This window comes from Grammomys surdaster, unplaced genomic scaffold (genome assembly GCF_004785775.1).
Source record: "Grammomys surdaster isolate TR1022 unplaced genomic scaffold, NIH_TR_1.0 126153, whole genome shotgun sequence".
Classification (NCBI taxonomy): domain Eukaryota; kingdom Metazoa; phylum Chordata; class Mammalia; order Rodentia; family Muridae; genus Grammomys; species Grammomys surdaster.
Window position 1 is genome coordinate 2,910,124 of NW_021620961.1, and position 7,994 is coordinate 2,918,117.

Sequence of the window (7,994 nt, forward strand, 5' to 3'; positions counted from 1 at the left end):
CTTCCTTCCTTCCTTCCTTCCTTCCTTCCTTCCTTCCTTCCTTCCTTTCTTCCTTCTTAATTTGAAGTATCAACCTTACTTTGCAAGGGTATAACACAGGACAAACATCACCTTACTCTTTAACTAGGACATAACATAAGGTAAACAAGAACTTCTTACTTATAAATAAAAATTTAAATTTGCAAGACTAAACCTAGGACTAACAGGAACTTATTCTTAACTGTTTTAACTACAAACATGATAAGCCCTTAGAAACAGTGATCACAGGAGTGTTCACAGAACTTTATTTCCTTGCTTGTTCTTTGATTATTTGTGTTTATTGTCTTGCTTGTTCCTTGACTATTTGCATCTATTGTATTGCTAGTCCCTCAACCTGGAACTGACCTTAATACTTAATATATGTACTTAAAATGGTATAAAAGCAAAAAGGAGGAGGAGGATGGAATAGTAGTTTCTAGGGAAGAAAATGGGGAAAGGGGATGACATCTGAAATGTAAATAAATAAAATATCCAATAAAAAGTGAATTATCTGTTAATTTCCTAAAAAAAATAAATAGATAAAAACAAAAAACTACAAACAGAACATAAATATGCAATTTATATGATTTGCTTTGGTCTCCCAATAACATATAAGTTATATTGTTCCTGTTTTTGTTTCATACAAGTGAAATTTTAGATATTTTTGGCTTATTTAAAATGGTAATAATTGAAAATTACTGTTTTGTGTGTGTACTGAGTTTACACATTGCTGAGAAATAGAATATGATCCACAAAATATGCAGGATAAGCATAGAAAGGAACATAGATAAAATTATAAGTTAATGATTCTTACTAAATTTTCAATGAAAGTAATAGTTAAAAGTACAATAAAATTATCAATGAGTAACCTGGAGTTAATGAAACATTTGTTGATAGCGAAAGAAATAAACACTACTGTGTGATGTAGCTATGCCCTGCTGTAGCCCTCAGAAGACCTCACATATGTTCTCTAACCTTCCATTGTGCAAACACTAATAGATTTGTGTATTACGGTTTGACCTAACCGTTTTTTCATTACAATTCGCATTCCAAAATATGATTTGTAACATTGATGTACTAGATGATTTTTCTATGTTCTGCTTGTTAGACCATAAGTCTATTTGAGTTTTTTCTCCATAGAACAAAAGAATACATAATAGATTTTTTCACTTTCCCAATTGCTTCTCTTAGAAAATTACAAATCAAATATTTGGAAGCATAATGACTGAGAAATAGTGATTGGTATGTGTATAGTATCTGAATAAATATTCAACAGCTTTAGAAACGCAGTGTTCAGCATCACTGACAAAAATCTGTGAATGTTGCTGTTTCACATTCTCCTCAGTACTTGGTATTAGTTTGTTTTTAATTGTAGGCATTTTATTCCTTGCTTAGTTCATTAATTGTAGTGTCAATGTTGTTTTTTTTTTTAAGTTTTGATAAAGTAATTTTTATTGCATTTTAAAGGACATTTTAGCCTTCACTCTGTATCTATAAAAGATATTTATGGACAATGCTAGGGTGTGTTTAAAATGAGAGTAGTTTGTAGAAAATGCACATCTTAATAATTTTGAGTTGTCCAAATCATAAACATTGTGCTTTTTCAGTTTTTCAACTTTAATTTATCATATTTTGTATTCAAAATGTATTAGTGTTAGATATATTTTAATTTTACATATTTATGGTTTGTTTATATCTTCTGTATGTAATATACTCATACATGATGACATAGATGTATACATGAATTGTCTTGTGTACATATTTATAAGAACATATAGATATGTAGATGTATATACAGAGACAAGGATAGCAAGAAATAACTTGATTTCATGTTGCTATTTTCCATAGCTTATAATAGTGATAAGTCATGAAGGAATAGGAGACACAATTGATTTTATTCATTTTTATATAAACTTCAATATTTGTCTTAAATATTAGTATTGCATGCTTGATAGTTGAAACATTTTCCCTCATATTAACAACATATTCAAATATCATTTATATTTAAGTGATATTCTATCCTCCTCATTTTCCTGCTATGATCAGAGAATTTTCATTTTTGTCTGTGGCGCATTCCATTGATTCTCAGTAGCTCATACACAGTTATATCTTACTTTCTGACTAATTGAATTTGGTAGCTATTGTTTATATAATTATATGTTTAAATTGTTACATAAATAAAACCTTTTTTAAAATCTTTCAAGGATAACTATTGAGACTCTTACCAGAAAGCTCATTTCTGAATCTGTGAGCAGATAGAAAATATATATATATATATATATAATCTGATTCAAGGATCATTGTTTTTACATTTGTTTGTCATCTAAAACTGAAGCATTATTGTTTCAAGGTTTATTCAGGCCGTGACTTGACAGTTTGAAAGTTATGAGACAATATAGTAGACCCTGACAGAACACACAGCTGTGAAACTTGCCTTAAGATCTAGAATTCAGTTCATAATCTTTTGCACATTTTTTCTCGTTAGTGGAACTTTTAGTAGCATTTTAAACATCCCTTGGAGTTTCAGCAACCATAGGCCTAAGGAAAGTACTAGGTTTATTACTTTGAGGCTTATTGGAAGCAATAAAAGTAAAATATTTAGTACAGGGCCTAACAGTAAATATCGCTATTTTTTATTATTAGCTATTATTCAAAGAGATTATATCAGGGTATGCTCGGCAGATTTAATTTTATTTCAGAAAGTGGATGTCTTAGAGATTTACTATTTATCCTTTTCTTCATAACAAACTACTACAAAAAAAATCTCTGGGTTTAAACAACCAATTTATTTGCTTGGTCTTTTCTTTTCATAATCCTATAGATCAGCAATTTTCAGTAGGTTTAAATGGGTCAGTCTCCTGCACTTTTTACCTGAAGTCATCCCTGAAGCCCTAGGGTCCTCTCCTAATGGTACTGCAGGCAGGTAACTCAAGGTGAAGTATCTGTATTTGTTTCTGGTGGATACCAATGATAATTGTTAAAGAATGAAACTCTGTATGACAGCCTGGAGAAACAGACCATGAGAATAAGAAGGGAGGCTACATTTCTTCTTTAGGTTTAGAATTAAAACCTCCACCACTCCTTTCAGGTAAAATTGTCACTTGTTTATCAACATCAGTCACGTGATTAAGACTGATTCCTCAATGCAGAAACTAAGCAGGCCTTCCACCTCTTGGTAGGAGCAGCATAGAGAAGAAGGAGGAATTCAGAGATAACTTCCATTTGTCATATGGTCTTGGGCCCTGTTCCTTGAAACTTACTGAAGTTTGCATAGACTCTGCTTAAGAAGATGATTGATATTATCAAAGCAATAAAAGATTAATGCTTTGTAAAATTTTACTTAAGTAATAATTTTATTTATGTATGATGAAGGTGTTTTTGTTTAGAATTACTCTTACTAGATAGAAAGACAGCACAAATTTATGAAATTGAATGAATTACTTTATACATGCACTATAATCAATTAATAAGTGACATTGACATTTCCTAGCCCAAATCATACATTTGTTTACAAAAATTTACTCTCACAAGAAAAAAAAGGAAAAATTTTTTAATGTTTTTATATGTTTTCTTTTTTCTATTTATATAAGTAATATGTTAAAATGAGATAAGACGTTGGGAGTGGGGGATAGGTGGGGGCACATCCTCAAGGAGCAGTAGGATGGGGGATGTGATAAGGGGTTCCTTGGCGGGAAAGGGTATGGGGTAAGGGGATAACATCTGAAATGTAAATATACTAGCCAATAAAAAAAGAGATAAGAAAAACTTGCTGTTGAAGTTTTTACATTATTTCACCCATATAAAAGTATAACCTTATTGAAGTTGGAAGTAAACATCTTTAAATTTTAGTAAACATAGAAAAATGTATATATATATACATATATATATACATATATATATATAGAGTATAAAAATGTATACATTTAAGATATTCATGCATGCAGCATACATACTTAAGTAAATATACATTAAGTTTTCAGACCCCGCCCTTGTCATGCTCTTGCAGTAATCCAACATATCAACTTACAACTCCTGGAACTTTTTAAAGACTTTTCTGTGTTTTAAATGATTTTCGATGTTTAGTACATTAAAGGCATTTCAACACTATGACTCCTTTATAGACATAAACGTCTTGTAGGCCACAATGCTGACCCACAGAGCCAAAGTACATATATTTTCTATTAAATGTTGAATGAAAATGCAAGATTCGTGTCTTGATCTCAGTTTTCTTATTGGAATTTGAAGATAATATTTTCCTAAAGAGAACTATTTGGTTTTAGTAAATGCATAGGGATTAGAGAACAGTCCCCTTTCTCTTATATGGAAGAAGAAATATAAATTGCATGGTTTAGGATTTCATTGTATGAATGCCCAGTTTTCTACTCTTAGTTTTTGAACTATTAAATAGAGACTTTTAGCCCTCTATATCTTCTTCTTGTTCTCATGGAAATTTTCTGGTCAGTGGAATTTTTTAAAATAATGTTTTTATTTATTTTTAGAGATCTTCATACAGTATCATCTAAAGCATTATAATTTAATATTAATCTCCTTCCAAAATATCCCCTAGATAAGTTAACTTTTTCCTCTCTCTGTTTCTGTCTCTGATTCTCTCTCTCTCTCTCTCTCTCTCTCTCTCTCTCTCTCTCTCTCTCCTCTCAACAACCCCCCCAGGGATTTTGTTAATATATCCGAAATCACACCATTGAAGAACACTGATTTTTCTCCCAGGACGAATCTAATGTCATTAGTTCTAGTTCCTCAAAGAGTAATGGGAACTAATGTCTCTTTTCTTCTTTCCTTCTTGAGATTTGTCTGGCTTCAGGACTTATATGACTTAGGTGTGATTAATAATCTCTAAATTTATATGACTATCTACTCTGCTATATATGAATATGGTTTCATTGAAGTCATCTACCACTCCTAGCTTTTAGAATCTTTTTAATTTCTCTTCAGCATAGATCATGTAGTGAAAAGGGAAGGATATGATAAAGATACCCCCTTTAGGACTGAGGGCTCAAAAGTGTCCTAGTCTCTAAACAGGAGCTCAGTGTGTATCTTTGTATTAATGACAATATTTTGTATGAAGGATTTAATCTGATGAGGACAAAATTCCACAGGTTGGATGAATTTGACAGCAGAAGTATTCCCTTCTACATAGTTCTGGAACTCAGAAGAGTAAGAGAGCATTCTGGGATAGTGTAGTTTTTGAGATTATTTCCTTAGCATGCTCATTGTCTTCTTTTTTTAAAATAAACTTTGCTATGTGTATGTAAGTTTATGTGTCTGTATGTGTTCACTGTTCCTCTTACAAGAACACCATTTGAAGTAAATGGCCAAATCTTATAGCCTAGTTTTTATTTTTATTTCTTTCTCTATTTACAGAAACTATAATACATCTATGTGTAAATCCAAATAATTAAAGGTATTTGGTAAAATGATTTGGTATGTTTAGCCACCTCTCAAATATAAGTAGAGATATATAAAAACATCAAAAAGAAGTCTTTTTTTTAGACAAACAACTTGTCACATTTACTAAAATCGTGTAATGTTTAAAGATCTTGATTGTGACAGATTTTGAAGCATTATTTTAAACATATTTAAATACATTATGTTTAAATGTAATCACATTCTAGTCTTTAGGTATTTAAATTTCATAGTAAGGGTACAATTCTTTTTCCATAGTATCTGGTAAGTAAAGATTGTGACTGCAAGATGATTACAAAAGGACCTAATTTATCAGCCCATTTTTTGAGAAAAAAATAAGGGCTACTGTCATTTAAATGTCAGGGAAACATTTTAAGCAGATTCTTCAGCTACTAAAGTATATAAAATAGACTTCAATAATCAAAATACATTTTAGTTTTGTTAAGTTGATGTTTATACAAGGCCAGAAGAAAAAGAATAGGTAGTTAGCAAAAGAACTCCACACCACAGTTAGCACTTGTGTTTTTTATTTCCTCTCAATATAAATGATACTTCATTCTTAGCATCATCACATTGCTTGAAATAGCAGCTTTGATCAAATTCCTTTGCAGCTTTTTATTTCCTGTGAAATGCTGCTTCTTGGTCCGGTTCTATTTTGGCCTTTATATGATATATTCAGTACTTCAATTTCCATATACATTTCTCAGTCTTGAAGGTTTTGTACTGTCCAGACTTATGGCTGGGTCACATCACTGTGTCCATAAGTCCATTTGCCTCTGGAGGAGGATTATTATAATGTAAAAATGATGGATGAACAAAGTCAAAATAGCAAGAGAGTCTGAATCTTTTTATGTGTGAGACATTCTTTCCATATATTATTTGAGCATTGGGAAAAAAGTCATGTATATGGTACATGATATCCTCTTTATTGAACATAAAGATTCAAGGTCCTAGAAAGCTATGAAAATATTTCAACTTCTCATAGCAAACCTGAGAAACAAGGTGATAACCTCACAACTAAAATAGAAGTTAGTAGTTAAGTGCTCATCATGATCCAGCTGTCTCTCATAATGTAGTGGAAGATATTATAACTTGACCATTCTAAGTCACACAGTTTGCTTCAGTGTCTTTCTTTCTTTAACATATCTGCAGTCCACAACTAAGGCAATGCACACTGTCTCATACACGCTCATATTTACCCACCTCTTGCCTTTATAGAATTTTTGGTAATTGGGTAATCGACAGCACTTGTCTGATTCTAAAATAGCTTCTGTTTTAATTGAAATATTTAAATTTAACACTCAAATGTAAACATCTCTGTGTGCAAAAAGTCCAAAAAAAAAAAAAAATACACCGAGGGAACAGCAAACCATTTTGGGTGACAAGTGTGATTGATGCATTAACGTAAGAAAGATAAAGTGTAAAAGGTGGGTCCTGTGGAAAAACAGAGAGAACTACTTGTCCTAGAATCCTGCTAAACCTTCTCTCAGGAAAGAAGAAAAAAATTCCACTATAGTAACTGTTTAAGCTTTATCTCCCGTTTATCACAAACTTATAATATTCTAGGAATCTTATCAGAAAACACATCTACAAAGAACAGGTAAGAACTCAATATTATATGTTCGAGCATCTTCTGGGTATATGCCTAGGAGTGGTATAGCTGGATCCTCGGGTAATGCTATGTCCAATTTTCTGAGGAACCGCCAGACTGATTTCCAAAGTGGTTGCACCATCTTGCAGTCCCACCAACAATGGAGGAGTGTTCCTCTTTCTCCACACCCTCGCCAGCATCTACTATCACCTGAGTTTTTAATCTTAGCCATTCTGACTGGTGTGAGATGGAATCTCAGGGTTGTTTTGATTTGCATTTCCCTGACGACTAAGGATGCTGAACATTTCTTTAGATGCTTCTCGGCCATTCAAGTTTCTTCCGTTGAAAATTCTTTGTTAAGCTCTATACCCCATTTTTTAATAGGGTAATTTGGTTGTCTGGAGTCTAATTTCTTGAGTTCTTTGTATATATTGGATATTAGCCCTCTATCAGGGCTTCAGCTGAATATGTAAAAGTGGAGGGCCCTGCTGGGCATAGGTGGAAGAAGAGAACCTTGACCTCATGAAGGCTGGATGCCCCAGGGGGTGGGAATTTTGAGGGTGGGGAGGTGGGAGTGGGGGGGTGTAGATAGAGGTTACATCCACAGAGAAGAAGGAGGAGGGGCGAGGGGATTGGGGGTTCCGAGGGGGTGGTGGGGGATGGGGTAAGGGGACAACATAGGAAATGTAAATAAATCATCCAATAAAAAAAAAAAAGAAAAAAAAAAAAAAAAGAACTCAATATTAACTGCAGCCCTAATGCCTTGTAGTTATAACACATCAAAGTATAATTCTGGTAGATTGTCTTGCGAGTATTCTTTGTTTATACTTTTCTTGCCCTCCAGTCTTCCTTCCTCAAACTTGTGGTGAATACCAGGTCCAAGTCTTATAGGCATCGCTTGGAATTGGACGGACCAGTCCTGTCAGGGAAACAGACACATTAACTGGATCTTCATCTGTCA